The sequence below is a fragment of the Periplaneta americana genome, chromosome 8 (genome assembly GCF_040183065.1).
Source record: "Periplaneta americana isolate PAMFEO1 chromosome 8, P.americana_PAMFEO1_priV1, whole genome shotgun sequence".
Lineage (NCBI taxonomy): Eukaryota > Metazoa > Arthropoda > Insecta > Blattodea > Blattidae > Periplaneta > Periplaneta americana.
The window spans coordinates 37,407,580-37,433,688 of NC_091124.1; the positions used below are offsets into that span (position 1 = coordinate 37,407,580).

Here is a 26,109-nt window from a genome sequence, read left to right on the forward strand (position 1 = left end):
ACAACTTGTATGTATATATGCATGTATTTATTTACACTGCAAGTGGGCATGCACCCGGTGGCAGTGGTATACACAATATAAACAATACACAATAAAGAAATGATAAGCAATACACAATACAATTATACAATACACAATAGGCCTACAATTTTATACACAATACAATAAGAATACACAATATAATTTCACACAATAATAATAAAACATAAATAATATACCTAATTTTACATTACAACCTACATTATTATGTATAGGCCCTACATAAATTTCAATAGTCTTTCACTTTATTCTCATCTCACTCACTGTAGTGGCACTATGACGCATTTCACTGACACTTTAGGACATTTCACTGACACTATAGAACACATTTCATTGACGCTATAAATTATCACTGATCGGAACTATTCACTGCACTGTAAAACCATAACTTCACTGACTCACCTCGCTTCACTGATACAACAGTTCAAATAAGTCAAATAATTACACCCTTATGCATACTGTACTTATAAACAGAACTACATTTAAACTAAACATTTCTAGCCTAAGACTCTCTTACACGCCATTTTTAAATAATTTACAATTCAAACCAAGGAAGTAACTCGTCAGGCTAAATAAATACATGTAACCTTAAAAAATTAAATGTTAAATGTCGCCTTAATTTTAATTTGCACTTTATACACAACTTTTTAAATTATTCTTGAATCTCCTTATGTTTGTGAAAAATTATTTTCAACAATGAAAAATAGTAAAAGCCAAATTTAGATCACGACTGATAGACAAATACCTTCCTGTTCAACTACGACTGGCAGTAAGTGACATAATTCCTGATTTTGAAAGTGTCGCAGAGACATTCTGAAGACAGTTAATTTTAGGTTGCGATAATGTGTCCTGTGTTTTCTTATTCATTTCTTTCTTCGTTACACGTACTACACATTAGTTTGTAACCTTATACTGTATAAAATTATATTTAAGTGCTTGACGTAAGGAACATGAAAATCCGTTAATAAGTCATACAGTTGCTTCACTTCCCCTTAGGGTGTTCACCTCCCTCCATAGGTGCTATGCACGTTGCAGGTTACACAGTGGCTCGGCGTACGATCACATTTTCGCCATGGCTGCAGTAGAGCAAGCGAACAGCTTCAAATACTTGGGGTGTACTATAATCAGTAACATGAGCTGCTGCCAGGAAGTCAAAAGAAGAATAGCAATGGCAAAGAAAGCTTTTAATAGAAAAAGGAGCATCTTCTGCAGACCTCTGGAGAGAGAGAGAGAGAGAGACTAAAGTGCTTTGTGTGGAGTGTAGCATTATATGGAAACGTGGACATTACGACGAAGTGAAGAGAAACGACTAGAAGCATATGAAATGTGGATATGGAGAAGGATGGAACGTGTGAAATGGACAGACAGAATAAGAAACGAAGCTGTGTTGGAAAGAGTGGGTGAAGAAAGAATGATGCTGAAACTGATCAGAAAGAAGAAAAGGAATTGGCTGGATCACTGGTTGAGAAGAAACTGCCTACTGAAGGGTACACTGGAAGGAATGGTGAACGGGAGAAGAGTTCGGGGTAGAAGAAGATATCAGGTGACAGACGACATTAATATATATGTGGGTCATATGAGGAGACAAAGAGGAAGGCAGAAAATAGGAAAGACTGGAGAGTGCTGAGTTTGCAGTGAAAGACCTGCCCTTGGGCAGGACACTATGAATGAATATGAATAATCTGTAAGAAATAAAAACAGAACCTGTAATTTAATTGGACGTAGATGTTTGCTAACTTAAGATGTTCTGAGATGTTTTTTATGAAGAACAAACATCATCCTAATTCAAGGATAAGAGGAGAAGAATAGAAAAGAGGAGGGAATTGAAGGATTCGATGAGTAAGAAGAATATTAAGAAGAGAAGACGGAGGAAGAAAATGGCGAAAAAGGAAAAGATGAAATAGAAGAAAAGGGAAAGGACTAAGAAGAAGTAAAAGAAATGAATGATGGAGAGAAAGGAAGAGCAAGAAGATGAAAGAAAAAGAAGAAACGCGAAAAGTAGAAAAGAGGACGATGAAAGTAAAATGAAAGAAATCTAAGGAAAATTGAGGAAAGGATCAAGTTGGAGAGGACTACGAAAGAAATCAGAAAAAACCAAAGAAAGTAGATGACAGGAAAACAGAAGATAAAGAAACGGCGAGGAAATAGAGGAAATATGGAGAGAGAGAATTATAATACACGAAAAAAACGAGAAGAACGAAGAGGAAAAGTGGTGGAGAAAAATAAGAAGAATTAGAAAAATTGAGTAGATGAGAAGTAGGAAGAAAAATGTGAATAAAAATAAAAGGAAGTGCAAAGATACGAATAAAGTTAATGAGATGATGAAGTCGGCCTACTGTGCGCCGAAATGAAAGAATATTAAAAGTCTGCTGTTCGAATTTAATTCCCGTGTTCGACAGCTAGCAGTATAACGATACAATAACGAGGGACTGAGAACCGATTACCTGCGTTATAGTTCCTGGTAACGCAGTAACGACAGCGGGGGAAGCAAAAACCAAGACGCAAATTATTGAGTCGTACAGCCAGGCGATGATTAGCCGTCGCGTTTACAAGGTTTTAGTTTATTCTATAATTTTACATCCTACGCAGAGGCCTTGTTACCGCGGCCATAAATCCGGCAGCAATGACTTCGACAGCCGATCGCACAGTTCGAGAGCCTTTCTCCTTCTCTAGTAGATTCGCTCAGACTCTGGGCACAAGCAACACACAGATTACTTTCAGTACAGGTGTCTTCGGACAAGTCAATAAGGCGTAGTATTTTTACTGCTTGTTCGTGATGTTTATAGCTAGAAATCCACGATTATTTTGGGACCACGTTCGATTCTCAGCATCCTTCAACACTTCTACCATTTACCATTTTATTTATTTATTTATTTATTTATTTATTTATTTATTTATTTATTTATTTATTTATTTATTTACTTATTTCTGTCCATTTATATATTTATCTCTTTCTATTTTATTTACTTATCTACTCATGTATGTATTTATTTATACATTTATTCAACTTACTGAACTTATCCGATTAATTAAATGTATTCCATTAATTCAATTTATTTATTTATTTATTTATCTCTCTTTATTTTATTTACTTATCTACTTAGGTATTTATTTATACATTTATTCGACTTATCAATTAATTAAATGTATTCCATTAATTCAATTTATTTATTTATTTTTATGTTTGTTTACTCATCCATACATCACTCCCTCCCTCCGTCCATTCACATATCGATCTATTTATCTATTTATTTATTTACTTATTTATTTATTTAATTATTTATTTATTTATCTCTCTTTATTTTATTTACTTATCTACTTATGTATTTATTTATTTATACATTTATTCAACTTATTCAAATATTAAATGTATTCCATTAATTCAATTTATTTATTTATTTATTTGTATGTTTGTTTACCCATCCATCCATCCATCCATTCCTCCCTCTGTCCATTCATCCATCGATCTATTTATTTATTTATTTATTTATTTTTATTTATTTATTTATTTACTTATTTATTTATTTAATTATTTATTTATTTATCTCTCTTTATTTTATTTACTTATCTACTTTTGTATTTATTTATTTATTTATACATTTATTCAAGTTATTCAAATATTAAATGTATTCCATTAATTCAATTTATTTATTTATTTATTTATTTATTTATTTATTTATTTATTTATTTATTTATTTATTTGTAAGTTTGTTAACCCATCCATCCATCCATCCCTCCCTATGTCCATTCATCCATCGATCTATTTATCTAATTATTTATTTATTTATTTATTTAATTATTATTTATTTATCTCTCTTTATTTTATTTACTTATCTACTTATATATTTATTTATTTATACATTTATTCAACTTATTCAAATATTAAATGTATTCCATTAATTCAATTTATTTATTTATTTGTATGTTTGTTTACCCATCCATCCATCCATCCATCCCTCCCTCTGTCCATTCATCCATCGATCTATTTATCTAATTATTTATTTATTTATTTTTATTTATTTATTTATTTATTTACTTACTTGAGGAATTGGTTGGGCCACTGTATAAAAAGAAACTACCTACTGAAGGATGCACTGGAAAGAATGGTGAACGGGAGAAGAGTTCGGGGCAGAAGAAGATATCAGATGATAGACGACATTAAATAAAATACGTATATGGATCATATTATGAGGAGACAAAGAGCAAGGCAGAAAATAGGAAATATTGGAGGAAGCTGGGTTTGCTGTGAAATACCTGCCCTTGGTCAGAACAGTGAATGAATTTGTTTGTCTGCTGTCTGTATATTTATTTATTTATTTATTTCTATAATTATTTATTTATTAACTTATTTATTATTTCTCTAATTATTAATTTATTTATCTAATCATTAATTAATTTATTTATTTATTTACTCATTGCAATTATTTATTTGATTTAATTATTTATTTATTTAGTTTACTTATTTATTTATTTATCTATTTTATTTATTTATTTATTTACTTATTTATTTATTTATTTATTTATTTACTTTGATGTAGTTAAGGACATTAGGCCGCACTCTCTTCATATTATACACAATATTTTATATGGCAAAGTTTAGATAAATCAAACCATGCATAAGAGTTTGTCTTTTATATAAAATGTGCTAAAATATGTCTTTAAAATTGTAATCATTTTACATTATATCGTAGTCTCTTAATATAGACTTTTTCAAAAATATATTAATTACTGATATTTTTCTTCATTTCTACAATTTTGCGATGCCCAATCTTAGCACTGACTTTTTACACATGAAATAGGATATTTTTCATCATAACCATTGCCATAACTTCATCGTAGATGTATATGTCCACCAAGTCTCCCTCCAATGCTAAATACAGCAGCTCTCAGTTCGTGTTCTGGAATATCTGCCACAGTGTGTGCGATAGAGTCCTTCAACTCATCTTATTGTTGTAGGTTTGCTCAAGAACACTTTTCCTTCCTCATAGCCCCACAACCAATATTTTGTTGGATTAATATCTGGCGATCTTGCAGGCCAAGTTACAGGAAAGAGCTTATTGATAACACGACTACTAGGACAGTCAGAAAAAACTCGTCATAGTGACGAAAAAAATCCCATTTCTCTTATAATAAGGCAGTGCCAGAATTTGTATGATTCTGTTGAAAATATAAGCAATTGAATTTACCTCTTACTTTTCGAAACCAAAATAGTTTAAATTATAACAAATTTACTTTGTAAATGTGTTCATTAAATTAATCAATTAGGTTGTGTTAATTGGCATATAAACCACCAGCGTAGCTCAGTCGACAGGAACGTTTGTCTGCTGATCAGGAGCTGTACTTGGACGATTCCCGCTTCGACTGATTACCTCGTTGGGTTTTTTCCGAGTTTTTTCCAACCTTAAGGTGAATGTCAGGTAATCTGTGGCGAATCATAAGCCTCATCTCGCTAAATACAACATCGCTATCGCCAATTCCATTGTGCACAGAAATACCGAAGAATTATTATTGCTCAGTTGTTTGGAGTAGCCAAACATAACAAGCCCCATAGAGTAGCGACCGAGTTCCAGGACATGGTGAAATATCCACCGCGCAAGCTTAAAAACGCATTATTACACAAAAATATTATATTTTTTAATTTATTCTGGGACCATTAATTACGGATGCAAGTAAACGACATTCAAAATATTTCCGTTATTCCAATAGTAAAGTAACTCATTTCCCGTTTCCTTAAGACAAATGAAAACGGATGTGACGTCACATAGCATTCAGCTCCGTGTAGGCATAACCAACAGGTTCCAGTTGGCAGTGGTTTGTTGGCTGCGTTCCACTGTTCTTTATTCTTGCATCCAAAATCAAAGCGATGGTTGCTGAAGCATCCAGGAAGGAGCAATCCAACAATAATCTACTATCGGCAGATAAATTGATTGTATATTCTGTCTAGCGAAAGAATAAACTGATTTAAACCAGAGAACACCAATCATGAATAATTGAAAGTACATAGGCCTAATTCTTTGCTAAGCAATGCCAATCAGATATTTCAAGACCACGCGAATGTGTTCAAATTTACTTTACTCTATAGTTAGAGAGGCTTTAGCGCCTCTTTATAAGTGAACAACATAGGCCTACATTTTTTCTTTTTGACTTTGTCTCTGTATCTACTATAGTTTAATAGTTTAAATTACATGCCTAAAAACAAAATGTATAGACAAGGTCAGTTAAATTACAAAGATATTGTACAATCAAAGAATTCGTCAAGATTATAAAACGGATTTACAATTAACCAAATAGAGGTGTAGGCCTAAAATTTGAGAGCAGCTCTGCTTAAATTAAAAATATGTGATGGAAATTTATTTGCAATCTCCAATGATATTTACACAGGCTTTTCTTTGTGGGGGGGATTTAGAAAGTCTACATGTTATGATGGAGACGTAGATGGGAGGATAATATTAAAATGGATTTGAGGGAGGTGGGATATGATGATAGAGACTGGATTAATCTTGCACAGGATAGGGACCGATGGCGGGCTTATGTGAGGGCGGCAATGAACCTTCAGATTCCTTAAAAGCCATTTGTAAGTAAGTAACATGTTATGATATTAAAATCATTTCCTTGTTCTCTGTCATAGGAATGAATATCATTTCTTAATGTTAGAATTGCAAGATTACCTTTAACATACAAAATTAACTCTAGGATATATAAATTTATTACAGTCATGATTTTGTTTTCACAAATATTGGTTTACAGTGTTCATTAAAAGTTGCATTTAATATACGTAATTCTTATGGCCCTTTTTTGAAGCAATAGGACCCTATTTATAAAAACACTGTTGCCCCATAGCAATATTCCATAGGTAAGAGTACTTTGAAAGTAAGCAAAATAAGCATCACGAATATAGTTTCCAGGTACAACAGTTTTTAATCTCTTAAGGAGAAACAAAGTTTAGTACAAATGTGATCAATATGACTTTCCCATGTCAACGTAGAATCAACAATAATTCCTAACATATTAAACTGACTTTGTTCATGATCGGTCTTCTTAGCCTAAGAGTAAAAATCACACGTTCAGTTTTAGCTGGGTTCAACAAAAATCCATTTGCATTAAACCAAACTTCAGCATCTCTTAAATTATGTTGAATAAAGCTTTTCAAATAATTAATATCACTATGGTTAATTAAATAGTAGTATCATCCGCGTACAGAACAGTATCAGCATTTATATCATAAGCTACGTCATTTTAGCTGGAAAAAACAATATCGGATCCAATACCACGATACCACGACTGTTTTTCTCAATAAATAAATATTAGTTTCGATCGAAATTCGTAAGTTAAAGTATAAGAGGTAATACAAGCATGAGCTATATTTTAATAAGTAATTATAATGTGACACTATCAGAAAATTTGCTTTCTTCTATACTTACAGTAGTTTTTAACAAGAAAATTGTATAGACTAATGTTACCAGAATTTTTCACAATTTTCGGGGACGGATATCGACATATAAAAAATACTTTTAACATTTCTGTTGGATTGCCGTTGACTTATCTTGCTTTTACGCAATTTAAAGAATTGAAATACCGGTTCTCATTCTATTTACGAGACTGTCCAACTGTTTACTTTCTTCATAAAGGTGAATTTCTTTTAAGCAGGTCTTTCTGGATCACAGTTTTTAAGCAAATTCCTGACAGGTCAAGTTGAAATTGGTTAAGATAGCAAGCATGGCTCAATAAGTTTCTAAACTCGTTCTGGATTTTTGGTATGTCCACATCATGTTCACTGTCGAAAATCTCTGAAGTGAAACACTGCGTCTAGTACACAGAGATAGGCTAGTTCAATTTCTGTAGTTGTGCACAGAGAATCATTTTCTCAGGTGACAATTAAAAAAATAAAAAAGATCTACTCCATTTTGAGCAAAAAGTAGCATTTTTTTAATTCCACTTTGCCGTTTTCTAAGCAATCACATACAGCATTTCAAGCAAGAAATTTCATCAGAAAAATTATCATCATCCATGTCAAGCCCATATATATTTGAAGAAAAATAATGGACCTTTCGTTAAGAAGGCGTTGTTGTCTTGCTTTGTCGTTCTGACATACAACACTGTTTTCCGAAATTGCTTGTCCCAGTGCAGGGTGTGTCACCTATCAAGGGAGCTCTTCATCGTTCCGTCTGGAAACGATGTTGCACCCATTTGACCGACTGCATAATCAGCCAGTCACAAAATGAGCCTTCATCTATACCAAGGATGTCAAAGCGATTGCACTGCATGCTCTCAAGAACACGCATAACATTTCCTTGAAAGTGATGATTGTACTTTACGTTGCTAAGAAGCAGTAGCGGCCGGTGATCGAAATCCTCGGTGAGGCCAGATGCAACTAGTTTAATTGCCTCCGATAGGAAATGTTTGTTTATGATATTAATTATTATTGTTATTATATTATTAATATCATTATTACTGTATTATTATTATTATTATTATTATTATTATTATTAGTCTATTCTTATTATTATCAATGAAAAATAATAATTTCACTCACCAAATAAGCTGTTATGCTCTGAGTTTCAGTGATTGTTTCAGTGTGATGAAGCAACCCATATTATGTGTTGAAATTCCCCTTTCTTTCTTTTCTTTTTATTTTTTTTTTCTTTGACAGCAACAAACAAGGCCAAGAGAAGTTTATTTTGCATCACATTACCACATAACCATTTATGTTGCCCATACCAGGATGCAATAGAAACTCGCGTTTTAAGATTATGTGTCAGAAAAATTATCAGCGATGTCGTAGGTATCTCGGTAGTCTCTCTTTTTATTTAAAACTTCCTGTCTTTCAATATTATTTCTTCTCAAAAAAGGACACTCTAACAATGAATTAACTGCACCAGCATTATTTCTCTCATTTGTTTCTGTTTATATTTTCCCGAAATACATAACAACATTGGCCCACATTCACTACTGTACTACACCCTCGCTTATATGTCATAAACTGAGACATAAGGGGAGAGAATGGTGTGGGTCTCTGCCTGCCAAAGAGCTGGAATTTTGTTATTTATGGTCTAGTTAGGAAGACAAGTCACCACTGCTATTCCCACCCCACTCTACCCTTGAGGCGGGCCCATGGATGGGACGAGTGAAATCTGACCAGGCCAGCCGAATTGTGCCTCAGCTACAACGTTTTAAGCGCAAACTCAAAGCCAGCGAAAGGACATGAAATGCATTAAGCGAGACCCGGCACGAACGATTCTGGCCTCAGGAACAAATTTTACTACAAAACAGGTCTATATACATCACAAGCCAGACCCGGCACGAGCGATCCCGGCCTCAGGAACAAATTTTACTGAAAAACAGATCTATATACATCAAAGTTTTCAAATGCTTCTACAGCAATATATGCATTCTTTCAAATAACTAATACATTATATGAAAACAGAAAATTTGATTTCAGTTAAGCCAAGTGACTGAGGCCCGGCCTCACTTGCCTCAGTCAATCAGCCGCCACTGCTAAGAAGTAAACCTTGTTGGATTTGTATTGCTTGCAGTACGAGCACGCAATGCAGGCGCTTTGACATCCCTGATCTATACGGTCCATATCACCAGATGAAGTTTAAATTTCAATGATAGCAAGACTCACAGCATCAATATCAACAATCGGAACGCAAACCCAGCTTTCTCCAGTCTTTTCTATTTTCTGCCTTTCTCTTAGTCTCCTCATATGATCCATAAAATCTTAATGTCTTCTATCATGTGATTTCTTCTTCTGCCCCGAACTCTTCTCCCGTTCACCATTCCTTCCAGTGCATCCTCAGTTTCTTCTCAACCAGTGACCCAGCCAATTCCTTTTAATCTTTCTGATCAGTTTCAGCATCATTCTTTCTTCACCCACTCTTTCCAACACAGCTTCGTTTCTTACTCTGTCTGTCCATTTCACACGCTCCATTCTTCTCCATATCCACATTTCAAATGCTTCTAGTCGCTTCTCTTCACTTCGTTGTTATGTCCACGTTTCAGCCCCATACAATGCTACACTCCACACAAAGCACTTCACTAGTCTATTGGGCTTGCTGGTGGAGGAACAGATTCTCGCGGAAGTGCCGTGAAGAATGCGTGGCTTACTAATTCATTGATACAACTAGATACTTTGATGTATCCTACTCTGTCATATGTATACTCAAAACGGAATAGGATACACATTGCAAAATTGATTATCTCACTTCTTTGTTCCTTCTTTCTTCACAAACAGCAGTCTTTTTGTAATGTATCTTCTGTTTTCAGCTGTTCGCAATTAGTCCCCACTGCCAATTGAATAGTTTTAAGGCCATGCATGTCATTGACTACTGACCAATTAAAACAAATTGTTATTTAATTTGCCTCTAACAAGCCAACGAACAATGTTATTGACGCCCTTTCAAGCAAAAACGATGGGTTTATCAATGTACTTTCGAAACTACGATAAAAATGAAAATGTCAAAAATGATAACTTACGCCCTTATAAAAAAATTCAATTCACTTATTTTATGAGGTTTTACGATGTAATACGAATATCAGGTAAACAGATGGTGAATCCTCGGCCTGATCTTGTAAAATACTACCTCGTCACTAATTCTATCAAGCTAAAATAATCTAGTAGTTCATACAGCGTCGTTAAATAAACAACTAAAATTACGTTTAACTTCCGAAGTCGAATCCCAGTCTAGAATGGTAAGCTGGCTTAGCTCAGTATTTCTCCACTACTAATTCCAATTGCACATGCCGTGACTTGAACTCGGTTCTCCGTAGCAAGAAGACGACATAGCAGCAGTCCGGCTAACGGTATGGCGCGATGTGTTATTATGTAGATAATTTTCTGCATTGAAGGATTCCTCAGTGAAAGAGAAATTAAAGAACTGATGTTTAGTCATATAGTCTCATAAAAAGTCTGAAACAACATTCCAGTGGTCGAGGAAGAAAAACCACTACAGGCTCCTCTCCTCCCTCGAGAGAAGCATCTGATAGGACCTGCATTCATGCGCGCTCCGAGCTTCATTTGAATAACATTTAAATACGATCGATTACTTGGGCAAGGTCAGTGCCGCCGCTGCCATCCACAGAAGCTTACAATTTTCTGTTCATACTACACCTATTCCGCTTCTAATGCAGAATTATTTATTGCAGCAGTTATTAAAATTAATTACGCATTATCTGTATCATATGATGGACTGCAAGATATTAAACCACGATTAAGTTATTCTTGCATTCTTTGTAAACGCTTGATAAAGTCGACAGATTTCTAAACGAAAATTCGTCAAAATGTGCCGATAAATAGGGCTTCCATTTCAAAACTTTCCAGCCTAAATAACAATTTATTTCAATTTAATTTCATTTAAAAAATACACGTCAATTTAGATATTTAGGGGAAAGTTTAAAACCAGTGTTAATTGCATTTTAGGTTTCACCCTCTAACCCCCACCTCTTTCAAATTTCAAATGGCACCATTATAATTTTATTATGATACTTAAATTTGAAAGGTTATTCAATTATTTACACATCATCTCATTCATTTGTTCTCGCATCTTTTGTTTTCTATCGTCGCCTGGGAATCTGGATTGTTGTTATCACAGCCTAACATGTACAGTCACGAAGCTCAATAAGTAGTAAATGTGCATCTATAGATAGTTGCTAACCACTAGAATCGCTACTATCGCTTCATTACAGACAATGCGAAATAGTACCTGCACAGTCTATTGTTCCTAGTACCACAGTCTAATATATACAGTCGCGAAGCTCAATACGTAGTAGGGGAGAGTCGGGTAGTAACGGACATCGGGTAATATCGGACAGTGCGTTTCTTTCATCTACCACCATATGGTAGTACCTGAATGACATGGTTACTTTTCTCTATGCGACATCACAGAAACGTAACTATGTCAATCAGGTACTATCATCGTGTGGTAGATGAAAGAAACTCACTGTCCGATATTACCCGATGTCCGATATTACCCGACTCTCCCCTAAATATGCATCCATAGATAGCTGCTAACCACTAGGATCGCTACTATCGCCTCATTACAGACAATGCGAAATAGTACCTGCACAGTCTATTGTTCCTAGTACCAGAGTCTAATATATACAGTCGCGAAGCTCAATACGTAGTAAATATGCAAACATTAGATAGTTGCTCACCATTAGGATCGCTAATATCGCCTCATTACAGGCAATGCAAAATATAACCGTCACAGTCTATTGTTTCTAGCACCCTCAAAACTCAAGCGTCGTGACTGTATATACTAGACTGAGATTGATATTGTTGATTAGAGCTGAAGAGAATACAGCCATTCCAGTTGGCAGAGATTTTACATTTTTACTGTTTTCAAACTCTATATATTGAAATTGAAATGACGTTTGTCAACTTATATTATTAGAATCAATTTAGCAAATCAGTATCATTTTACAGAAAAAAATTTGTTTGAATAAAATGTATTATTATCGCAGAAAATAAAGAAAAGGTTCCGTCACGGATGTAACAAGATTTGTGGACTCGCTTTACACATTAAAAAAAAAAAAAAAAAAAAAAAAAAAAAAAAAAAAAAAAAAAAAGAGTCCACACCTGTGGAGTAACGGTTAGAACGTCTAGCCGCGAAACCAGGTGGCCCGGGTTCGATTCCCGGTCGGGGCAAGTTACCTGGTTGAGGTTTTTTCCGGGGTTTTCCCTCAACCCAATATGAGCAAATGCTGGGTAACTTTCGGTGTTGGACCCCGGACTCATTTCACCGGCATTATCACCTTCATCTCATTCAGAAGCTAAATAACCTAAGCTGTTGATAAAGCGTCGTAAAATAACCTACTAAAAAAAAACAAAAAAAGTGTAAAATTCAGGTCTATGCCTCAAACAAAATAAGATTTACTCTCATAGTGTCCACGTGAAAGCTATGAAAATCTCATGACATCCAATTAATTCACAAAAACGTAATCGGTCAATATCTTAAAGCTGTTTCTTCCAACGAGCACAGAATGTATTCTGTGCTCGTTGGTTTCTTCCACGTCACGGAGTTACATTTTGTCACGGATGTTGCAGATGAGTTAATGTCCTTCATTTTTCTAGTTTCAAAACAATGTGATATTTCTAAGTCAAAATATTCATTTTAACTGTAAGATTGCTAATTGTTATTAACCCAACCTACTTAAAATAAATGGAGAAAGAATATAGTACAGAGTAAAAAGTTCTTTGATCCTGGAGCTCTGGAATTAACAGTGCAGGCAGTCAAAATATTTCTTCAACAATAGCTCCTTGAAAAACATACATTAACAGCTGATCTCTATATGAGTAAGTGCTGCAAACTTTAGGGAAATAAAAAGTACCCTTTACCTAGCCAAGAACTTACATTCAATGCCCATAAAACTTGTAAAATATTTTCCTTTTGAAAATAAAACATTAGAATATTTAAATTTAGAGCCTTATCTATGTCTTACACTAATCATAAACAAATATTTCTGGAAAATACTTTTTCATTGGAATTCCCAGTTTGCCTGGAATGGCTGCATAAAACTATAAAGACTACTGAACATTTAATGCAATACTTGTTAGATTATTAAATTATTTAAAATTGGTGTATAGGACCCACACTTCAAGACAGAACAAAAATCATCTTTATTAATTACCCAAAAAACTGCATACTACAAGTAACATTCACTTCTTAGTATGTTTAAATTTTTAGATTAAACGCATTACTTGAAACCTTTTGTGCCATTACTGCCTCGTAAAATAATTTTATTGCATCTATTTTGGTTTATGTATTATATTTTATATATTTTGTGATAGTTCTGGTTATTTATTTACTCTAAGCAATAATTGCGCACAGTAGATTGAAAGTTAGTGTATAATAATAAATTTTGTACCTTATCAAAATATAGCACTCAGATAAACGTTTATGCTTATAATAAAACTTTGGACTACTGCCAATACTAAAAAGATGGTTACAGAAATTATTGGCCTAAATTTTTTGCTTTAGACTTACTATGACTAACCCCTTAAGCAATCTTCTGTTTTATCCAACTGGATAAAAATAATTTTTTTGTACACAAATGTGCCATTTTCTACCTATGAACTCTGGTTTATGTAACATCCCATTCACTTCCTTTATGTATAAATAAATAGAAGTGAAAATTAGTACGTTTTTTATTTTGAGAAAAAGTTTGTGTCTTGATAATGGTCAAAGATATTTTAATCCTAAAAAAAGCAACCAGATTAAAATTGATTACTGTGTAACTTGCACGAAAAGGTATCTCACACAATGTATTTATTTTATGCACTAGAATAAGTTCTCTCAAATAGCAGAGAAAAATATTTTAAATAAACAATCATACCTCCTACACATCAAGCAAGAAGTCTGACTTTTTTTTATTTATTTAAAGAAAGTTATAAAATATGTTGTCTTTAAATTAGACATTTCTATCTTATTTAAGTTGGAGCATTAACCCAATAAACTTAAAAGACAAAATTTTGGTTACACTTGATATTCTAAAATTTAAAACTTAAAATGGGTGTTCTGAATTAACAAATAATTATTGTAATTGCCCACATCTAACACCTTGTTAGTTAAATATTTAGGAATTATTATAGATCAGCATTTACGTTGGGATAAATTGATTTTATGTGTACAAGTGTAAGAAAGACAATTTATAAATTCATAACACTTCGCAATTTTATCACTAAGGAGGCATTGAGAATAATATCAAGATGTATAATATTTTTAGCTTTAGTAATCATTAATACAATATGGTATAATAAATTGGGGTGGAGTAGCATCATCTGTACTTCATCCATTAATTTTATTACACAGAAGATTAATAAACATTTGTCTAACCAAAAATATGGATTACCCAAGAAATTTAATGTATACAGATTTTAAAGAATTAACTATTGAAGAAATTTATAAATATAGTTTACTAACTTACTACCACAGAAATGAAATAAAACATAATAAATCTAATCGACATGAATATCGTACTCTAAGACAAAAGTTTACTTTCCCATTAACTGAGCCTAAATGTCATACAAGTGCAGCTCTTAAACATGGTGCTAGTTTCGGCCCAAGACTTTGTGATAAAATTACAAACTATTTTCCAAATTGGAAATATTTTAAATTTGAAGCTTTTAGAAAAGAAATTTATAAAATTATTTATGATACATAATATCAATAAATGTGTGTATTTTTTTACTTTTTATTTCTGTCGACTATATTCATGTTTTTATTGAATATCACTGGCTTCTGTCTGATTGTCAATTTATATTAAATGTGTTTTTTTCTCTCTTTTTCTCTTTTTTGTGTTACTTATTGGTTTGAATTAAGTTACTTACTGTATTTAGTAATCTGTCCTTGTAAATTTTATGTTATATTATTGACTAAGGCCACACTGTACACGAGCCTGGCTCTTATGATAGTGGCTAGAAACATTTTTGTTCTATAATTGAATCGCCCAATGCAGAAAGGACTTCAGTCCATTAGACCTAGTTTTGAGAAAACTAAGAAAAACATTCTGTACATTGTATTCCTTTCTGCATAGAACTCTGAGCCTGACACTTCAGTTTCTATCTTTGCAAGCATTGGACTGAATACCTTTTTGCAGAGGCCAATGGAGTCACCCATAAAGATGTAATTTCCATCGATATCTTGTTTTTTCAAAATTTGTGACTGAAGCCCTTTCTGCATGGGGCGATTCAATTTTAATTTGCACTCACTAGCTAGCTAGCTAGTTAAATATAAATTCTAAATATTAATTACCTTAATAATAGGCCTGTCTTTTGTAGAATAAGATGGCAAGCATTAATTACAATTTTGTCAGTTTAAAAATATTATAATTAATCAATAGAACATTGAAGATTGAAGACATTCCCTGTATCAATAAATATGCCTTTGTAAACTGGATAATAAATAAAAGCGAAAATAAATATACTTTTGGACAAACATACACTAGTTTGCAAGGAAGAGAAGTACTAACATCCTGCAAAACTAGCATGGCAAATAATCCTACTCTGGGAAAATGTCAAATAATCGCCAGAATTACATTCCTGGCAATACTGATTATAAATTAACATGAAAAGAGTCATTATGAAGCTCTGAAAGACAAAAACCACATGTAATAACTGAAAAGATTTTACTCTGATGCAGGAAAGAAACTTAAGGAGGATCAGAGGCAAAAATGACAAAAAAAAAATAAATAAATTGGAGAAATTTAATGGTCTTAAAAATTGTATGAGATGCTTTTTATCATACCTGAAAATGTTTTTATTGTATCATGTCTCTAAAGTACTCTTAAAAATTTAAATATCACAACGATTCCCCTGTCTAGTAGGAAGTTTGTATGTTTAGTCCATCATCTCAGTAACCTACATTTTCAATTCGTTGAACCCAATTTGTCAGCAAATACTCATGGCAGGGCAATGAAATTTTTTACACAGCTATTTTGGACAGTAATGAACATAATGTTCATTTCAAAATTTAATAATGTGCCATAGTATGGTTTTGGTGTTGTAAAATACATGTAAATTTTTCCATTAAAAAAAAAAAAGAGTTTATATTTAATTTATTTTTTATAAAATCCAATGTAATGATAAACAAATAAAACTAGAACCAAAAAAATCTTTCTTAAGGTGTTTGAAACATCTGTGAAAAATACCAGATTGATGTAAATAGCAGTTTTTCGAAACTCTGGGTGGAAATGAAAGCTATTTTTTACATTATATACTCTGGTAAGAAGTGAAATTCCCTTCGTTACAAATTATGAAAAAATTAGGGAAAATGAAATAAGCCATTTTTAGTAAATATACTAAGTTTAAAGCCTGTATCTCTAAAATTTTATAAGTTACCAGACCTGTAATACGAATCTACATTTTTGCATCCATCCCACTTTTTTTAAAGAAAGAAAGACTCATGTCATTGAAGTTACGCAAAAAGTAAAGTAATCTCCTGAATTTTGTTGTGTTTGCTACTCCTGCTGCTGATTATGCTGTGACAACTGTAGTCAAGCTGTAGTCTATGTTGATCACTCTGATGATGCTAATATGTTTATGATGCTGGTGGTGATTGCAGTGCTGATGAAGTTAGTGGTGGTGATTGTGATAGTGGTAGTGATACTGGTCATTGTGGTAGCTATCATGGTAGTGGCAATTGTGATGGTGGTCCTGATGGTGGCATAGATGGTATATTGTGATTGTGATGGTGATAATGGTGGTTTTTGTGGTGACTATGGTGATATAACTGTGGTGACTGTGAGTTCTGGTGACAATGGTGATAATTGTGCTGACTATGATGATGGTGGTTGTGATTATGATAGTGGTAGTGATAATGATGATAATTGTTGTGACTGATGATGGTTGTGGTGATTTTGATAGTGATAATGGTGATGAATGTGGTGCCTATGATGATGGTGGTTGTGGGGATTATGATGGTGTTGGTGATTATGGTTATGAATTGAGGTGACTATGGTGTTGGTGGCTGTAGTGATTGTGATGGTGATAATCGTGATGGTTGTAGTGATTGTATTGATGATAATAGTGATGGTTGTGGTGCCTATTATTATAGTCGTTGTAGCGATTGTGATGATGGTGGTGATAATGGTAATGACAGGTGATTGATGATGGCGGTTTTGGTGATTGTGATGATGATAATGGTGATGATTGTGGTGACTATGGTGATGTAACTGGGTGACTGTGAGGTGTTGGTGATAATGATAATTTTCTTACTATGATGGTGGTTGTGATTACGATAGTGGTAGTGATAATGGTGATAATTGTTGTGACTGATGATGGTTGTGATGATTTTGATAGTGATAATGGTAATGGTTATGGTGCCTATGAAGATGGTGGTTGTGGGGATTATGATGGTGTTGGTGTTTATTGTTATGAATGAGGTGAATATGATGATGGTGGCTGTGGTGATTGTGATGGTGATAATCGTGATGGTTGTGATGATTGAGTTGATGATAATAATGATGGTTGTGGTGCCTATGATTATAGTGGTTGTGGCGATTGTGATGATGGTGGTGATAATGGTAATGACAGGTGATTGATGATGGCGGTTTTGGTGATTGTGATGGTGATAATGGTCATGATTGTAGTGACTATAATGATTGTGTTTGTGGTGATTGTGATGATGGTAGTGATAATGATGATGATTGTACTGATTACAATGTTCGGGTTTGTGGTGTCTACGATGTTGGTAATAGTTCGTGATAGTGTAATAATAATCTTAACTAATGTATACTACAGACTACTGTAAAATGGCACATTTATAATAATTCAACTCGTAAATAGGACAAAGGTTTAATATCATATTTCTAATAAACACTCATAAGATAGTTCTGTTAACATAATTTTTAGATTTCATTGACTTACCAAGTGAAGATGGCGAAGGGAGTCCTGTCTTGGCGGCAAGTATCCTGAAACCAGAGGTTCTGCGATAAAATAAATACTAATTTCTTGGTTTAGATCTACAAACCACTGAAAATTCATAGTTACAAACGCGATAACACACAAACAGAATATTATGTTGCAATTCTTTATAATTTACAGTCAAAGTTTTAGTTAATATTAGCAAAATTGTGCGAATAAAGTAACTTCCCGGCAAATTCAATGTAACATTGAATCTAATATCAGCTGTTTTAGCCTACTTATCGTCATATATATAGCGTTTACGTCATTTCCAAAGAGATTGTAGATAAAGATAAAACAATGAAATAGGGTAGGCCACCTATAAGTAGTAGGAGGACTTGCTGAAATTGTATCTCCAAGGGAACGCATTGTAGCTAAAATTTGAGGTGGCGTTGCTACGAGGGTGTATATTTAAAGTACATATTTTCGTTCTTCGACAATTATATAGGCCATTTTCGGAAATTTAAATAAATAACGGAAAATTAAATGATACTAATATAATACCACAGTTCAGTACATACAGTCACGAAGCTTGAGGTGATTTTTTTGCATTTCTCGCGATACAATGCTCCAAGCGGTTAGCAACTGAGAGTACTAGGAACAATAGACTGTGCGATAGTAGCGAACTTAGTGGCTAGCAACTAAATTTCAACTATCATTGGATGCATATTCCCTACGTATTGACCTTCGTAACTGTATGTACTAAGTAAAGATTAATTTTTGGTCCTACAGAATATATCTGTTATGGTAACAATAATAATTTAATAATTATTTATTTATTTATCTACACTTGTGTCGGTCTCGGTAGCGTAGTTGGTATAGCGCTGGCCTTCTATACTCGAGGTTGCGGGTTCGATCCCGGCCCAGGTCGATGGCATTTAAGTGTGTTTAAATGCGACAGGTTTATGTCAGTAGATTTACTGGCATGTAAAAGAACTCCTGCGGGACAAAATTCCGGTACACCGGCGGCGCCGATATAAACTCTGCAGTTACGAGCGTCGTTAAATAAACCATTATGTATGTATGTATGTGTGTATGTATGTATGTATGCATGTATGTACACCTTGTGCTCTCAATAAAAAAACAAGTGTTTTTTAATAATTTTTAATTTGTACAGTTTTTATACATAAGTACTTACGCGGTATTCTGAAATAATATATATATATATATATATATATATATATATATATATATATATATATATATATATATATATATATATATATATAGCTGGCCGTTGCCTCAACTAGATTTAAAGCAAGCACAAACAAGCCGAGGTAACACATTTTGCAGGGCTTTTAATGTAAAAATATATTAAGGAAACAGTTGGATTTGCGGTTGTGAATCTACAAATAAATTTGTTTGTTTCCCGTGCCTACTATCTGTTAAGGGTAAAGATATGAGCTGGGCATGCACTGGTGTATCAGATTTAAGCCATTTTACACAGAAAATTAAGAAGCATGAGGAATCTATTGCTCATAAGAATGCTTGTCTAGATTTATCAGTCCTTGAAAGAACAAAAATTTTATTAGGCAACAGTTTAGCTCAGCTTTCAGGCAGAATATTGAAATATAGAATGATAACGTAAGGAAAAATCGCTGTGTTCTTTCAAAGATAATTCTTCATCATCATCATCCTCTGATCGAGGTTCTGGCTGATATGTATATCTATTATCAGACAGTACATCTCACTTGATGATACGTATCAGAGGAAGAACAATTGTTTGTATGCATCTGAAGTCTGACTAGTGTAATATGTAGCTAGTCGGCGATGTATGCATTGGAGGGGAAAGGAAATGGCCACGCTACCCCATTATCTCATGGCCTAGTTGCCTCATAAGTGGTGTCTTCTTGATATCACTTGTGAGGTTCAGTTCGTCTTCGGACAGTTGACTAAATAACAACAACAATATCATCATCATCATCATCATCATCATAATTATCATCAGGCTCATTTTAAGATAATTATCTATTTTAAAGAACTGTAGTATTTTTTTAATTTTTCAGAAATTAGATATTGTTTAAATTGTTGGAAAACTATGTAATATCATGAAAGTAGTGAACCCCTTGTCATATTATTCACGAACCGCCACTGCATACTTCACTTACGAAATCAACTTGGCACACTTCTGTGACATATAGTGAGGCGAGAATAGCTATATTTCGCAATTATCTTCTGTATCCCAAGTTACCAAGTAAAGACACAATGACCTTTGTTTCATGCTATAAGCTTTCATAAGAAAAATTAAATTAATTCAAATTTATTAAAATATAACTAAAAATGACCCTCATTTTACTGTATGTAATTAAAGATTCAGAGATTATCCTCAAAGATACGTATGCAAATTTTTTGAAATGTAAATATGAAACACCATATTCCCATGACCAACATTCTTTGAAATTAAGAAAAGCTAGAACATTTAATACTTTTTACAACAAAGCTTCATAATTGCAAGGAATAAGATGTAGTGGTACTTATCATGTGGTGTAACTCTGAATAGTGTGTTAATTCTGCTGACATGGAGACGAAAGAGATGAAGATCAAAGAATGAAAGCTCTTTTTTATTTATTTAATTACAAGTAATTAAGCAGTGGAAAAGAAACTTCCAACTATAATATAATTAATAATAATAATAATAATAATAATAATAATAATAATAATTTTATTACATCATTAATTTATTATTAATAATAATATGTTTATTATTTTATTTATTATTATCATTATAATTTTTATTGAGAACAACAAAGCATGATTACCATTCCTATATTGTATTCGGAGGTCCGGTTTCGATCCCAGAAACCAACTATCCTGTCTTGGACTTTTCCACGATCTACCATGAGCCCCAAGGGACAGCCCACGGTACATAGCACTACCACCAGCAACTAATGGCCACATACCACGAGGTCTGGTTTCGGTGGGAGTCCGCAGTCGACTCTGAGCAAGCCCAAAATATGAGAAAAAAACGGAGATGCTGATGAAAGGGGGAAGTGTAGCTAATTATAATCGTGAAATGAATTCAAGGTCCAACGCTGAAAGTTTTCCAGTAACTCTACCTGAATTTATTGAGGGAAAACCTCGGAAAAAAACATCAAGGAGATAACTTGTCCCATCCAGGATGCGCTAACAGTTAATCCACAGCGGTGGGCCTACTCAAAAGTTATTTAAATTCCACTGAAAACCTGTAAGTGATGTAAAATTTTACAGCGTATTCTCAAGCTCTTGAAGTGTTGTTTGAAAATCGTTTTCAGATGACATTAAAACAGACTGAAACGTATGTTTCAAACGGAGCACAGATTGTAGATTTTACAAGCTTCATTCAACCGATACAAGATAGGAATAAACCAATTTGCCATTATCTATTCCTTCAAACAATTTTACAACATGAAATGCGATATAGTTTAAAGTTCACATGACGGCGGTTTTTAAACACCATGGCAACGAGGGATCCAGAAAGATTCGGAAGCTAGAAAAACAGACACAAGGATGTTCCCTTGCTTGTTCACATGACAAAAGACTTTGAGATACAGAACTTATTGATAAAGTGTAACGTATTTTTTTCCCCTTTGGGTACGCGGAGTGCTGTAAAGGAAGCTGTCGGCGTATGACAAGGCGGAAGACACAACAAAGACGAAGAATAGCACAACAAAAATTGGTGACAAAGGGAACTCTGAATACAGAGGTGGGGTCAAGAACAAGATGTCGGCCTCTATCTTCCATATTTTTTAACGATTCAAGAGACACGACCTGCCCGGACCCCATTCGCATTCGGCCCGTATGCTCAAGAACGCTTTAAGGGAGAAACAACGCGAGGAGACAGGTTGCGGTGCTGTTGGATTGGTTCAGTTTCTGTTACAGAAATATTTTTTAAATTCTCATTACTTACTTACTGGCTTTTAAGGAACCCGGAGGTTCATTGCCGTCCTCACATAAGCCCGCCATTGGTCCCTATTCTGAGCAAGATTGATCCAGTCTCTACCATCATATCCTACCTCCCTCAAATCCATTTTAATATTATCTTCCCATCTACGTCTCGGCCTCCCCAAAGGTCTTTTTCGCTCTGGCCTCCCAACTAACACTCTATATGCATTTCTGGATTCGCCCATACGTGCTACATGCCCTGCCCATCTCAAACGTCTGGATTTTATGTTCCTAATTATGCCAGGTGAAGTATACAATGCGTGCAGCTCTGCGTTGTGTAACTTTCTCCATTCTCCTGTAACTTCATCCCTCTTAGCCCCAAATATTTTCTCAAGCACCCTTAATCTCTGTTCCTCTCTCAAAGTGAGAGTCCAAGTTTCACAACCATACAGAACAACCGATAATATAACTGTTTTATAAATTCTAACTTTCAGATTTTTTGACAGAAGACTAGATGACAAAAGCTTCTCAACGGAATAATAACACGCATTTCCCATATTTATTCTGCGTTTAATTTCCTCCCGAGTGTCATTTATATTTGTTACTGTTGCTCCAAGATATTTGAATTTTTCCACTTCTTCGAAGGATAAATCTCCAATTTTTATAGTTACATTTCTAGAATATTCTGGTCACGAGACATAATCATATACTTAGTCTTTTCGGGATTTACTGCCAACCCTATCGCTTTACTTGCTTCAACTAGAGTTTCCGCGTTTTCCCTAATCATTTGTGGATTTTCTCCTAACATATTCACGTTATCCGCATAGGCAAGAAGCTGATGTAACCCGTTCAATTTCAAACCCTCTGTGTTATCCTGAACTTTTATAATGGCATATTCTAGAGCGTAATTAAAAAGTAAAGGTGACAGTGCATCTCCCTGCTTTAGCCCGCAGTGAATAGGAAAAGTATCTCTTGTCGTGTCTCTTGAATCGTTAAAAAATATGGAAGATAGAGGCCGACATCTTGTTCTTGACCCCACCTCTGTATCAGGTATACAAATGTTTAACACAAGGCTTTGGACCAACTTCAAGTAGTCTGTGATTTTGCGTTAATCGAGTCAAAATCTCGCATGCCACTCTGTATATACTATGTTATCTCTATAACAAGAAAATAGTAGAAGAATAATCATTCAAAATGCCCAAAAGAGTCCAATTGGAAGGTCATAACTAGCCTATATAAAACATTATTTTTCAGTTACTATGATGTACCGAAGTACATATGATATTTCAGTCCAGGAATTCTGCTTTACCATATGGTGAATAATGGGTGGAAAGGAGAAAAATTCTACCCATTCTTCACCACACTGTAAAGCAGAATTCCTGCACTGAAATATCATATGTACTTGGGCACATCATAGTAATATTATAAGCGTAAGTAATCACTTAGTCATTCAAGACGGCGCTCATCCCGTCGGATCCCGGCCACTCAGTCACTCGTAATGAGTGCACCTCTGTACATAGTGTGTTGGACATTGTGCCACTGTCACAAATTCTGTGACACAGTACATGAGGATAGGCCATCAAAGGGGAACAGAGAGGTAGAACTTAAGCTGAGAAGGATTCAATCCGGCATCGGAACTATAATCCGGTGTGGTTAGTGGATAAACCGTCAACACGTAGAGCTGGAAACCCGGGTTCGAGGGAATTTTTCTCCGTTCTACCCATTCTTCACCATATTATTTTTCAGGTCTCATGACGGTTTGTTTGGCATTCGTTAATCCAATGCTGACAGGTGGGTCACCTTCTAAGCCTCAGGACCCAGAGTCACAAGTCCTTAAATTCTTTATACGCAACGGACACTCCTACACTACTAAGTCTTCACTCCAGCCTATTTTCAATTATTAAAGTTGATATATGAGATGAAAGGGAAGTTGGGAGGTATATAATATTGGGGAATAATGACAGAACGAAAGTAACCCGAATAAAATCAATAAGTATATAACTTGTAGTATTTGAGAGTGAGACCACGTGTCAACAGGTGAATTGGTTTACTATGCTGTAGAATCTACATTATTACGTAGAAGGGTTCATGAACAGCATCAGAAAGTAGGAGAACAAGGGGAAGAAGAGACAAGGGAAATACCAGGAGAAAAACGAGAAGGCAAGTAGGAAAGGGGAATATCAGAAGAAAAGAAAGACAAGAAGAACAAGGGGAATTAAAATGAGAAAAGGACGAATACCAGGAGAACAACGGAAAGACAAGAATAACAAGGAAAATACAAGGAGAAAAACAGGAATATCAGGAGAACAACGAAAAGACAAGAATAATAAAAGAAATAAAAGGAGAAAAATAGGAATATCAGTAGAATGGAAAGACAATGAGAACAAGAGAAATAAAAAGAGGAAAAGATGAATATCAGGAGAGCAACGGGAAGTGAAGAATAACAAGAGAAATACAAGGAGAAAAAGAGAAATATCAGGAGAACGGGAAGACAATGAGAATATGGGAAAGAAAAAGAGAAAAAGGTGAATACCAGGAGAACAACGGGAAGAGAGGAATAACAAGGGAAATGCAAGGAGAAAAAGTGAAATATCAGGAGAACAACGAAAAGACAATGAGAAAAAGGGGAATAAAAAGAGAAAAAAATTAATACTAGGAGAACAACGAGATGACAAGAATAACAATAGAAATAGAAAGAGAAAAAGAGGAATATCAGGTGAACAACGGGGAGGCAAAAAGAACAAGTTGAATACAAGGATAACAATATAAGGAGAATACGGAGAATACAAGTACAAGGAGAAGGCAAGGAGACAAAGGGAACATGAATGCAAGGAAAACAAGAGTAATGCAAAGAGAACAAGAGAAATACAAGGAGAATAAGGGGAACACAAAGAGAACAAAGGTAATACAAGGAGAACAATGGTTATACAAAGAGAACAAGAGAAATGCATGGAGAATAAGGGAAATATAAGGGGAAGAAGTGGAAGGCAAGGAAAACAAAGGCATGTAAGGAGAACAAGGGAAAAACATGGAGAACAAGGGAAATACATGGAAAGACAAGGGGAACAAGTGGAAAATACAATGAGAATACAATGACAGCAAGAGAACAAGGAAGACAAGTGGAATAGTAGGGAACAATGATAATAAAAAGACAAAGAGGAGAACACAATGAGAATAAGAGAAATGCAAGGAGAAGAAGAGACATAGAAGGGGAACAAAAGAGAAGAAGGGAAATACACATAGAACAAGCGGAATACGAGAACAAGTGGGATACAAGGCGAGCAAAGTGGTTTGTATTTTTATGTGGCATTTAATTTCCAAGTTACTTCCCACCCCTCCGATGCCTAGTGATGAGAAAGATGTGGTTCTACGTCAAAGCCTTGCACACAACGTACACTGTCCCTCATAAACTTCGTCACCATCAGACGGTGGTGCCGAATCCAGGCCGCCTGGATGGAAAACCAGGGCGTTAGCGGTGAAATACAGACACGGTAAATTTGATCGCCTTAATTTAATTTCGCGTTAACATCATCATTATAACCAACATTACAAATTTTCTCATCTTACCCGATCGTCACCATCACCACGCTCAACTCTATTTCTATTAATGTATTCACAAGTAACTGGAGCAAGCATTGCTTGAGACAACACAGCACAAATAAGAAAGACGGAGATGAAGGTGGAGATGAATTTACATTACCAGGGACGACACTATGTCCCAGTTCACCACGAGGTTCACTGGTACTGGTGTGTAGAGTACCTGTGTTTACTAGTTGATGCGAGCAGTCCAGCGACAGCACGCGACTGTT

At 34.5% G+C, this 26,109-nt stretch overlaps 1 long non-coding RNA gene across 1 annotated transcript in view; it reads right to left on the reverse strand.

The window, feature by feature from the left end:
- Positions 1-26,109, reverse strand: part of LOC138704646 (uncharacterized) — a 1,589,272-nt gene that overhangs the window by 1,156,594 nt on the left and 406,569 nt on the right. The window contains exon 5 of the long non-coding RNA XR_011333384.1: positions 18,404-18,447. This is a non-coding gene — a long non-coding RNA (uncharacterized lncRNA). The remainder of the gene's footprint in view (positions 1-18,403; positions 18,448-26,109) is intronic.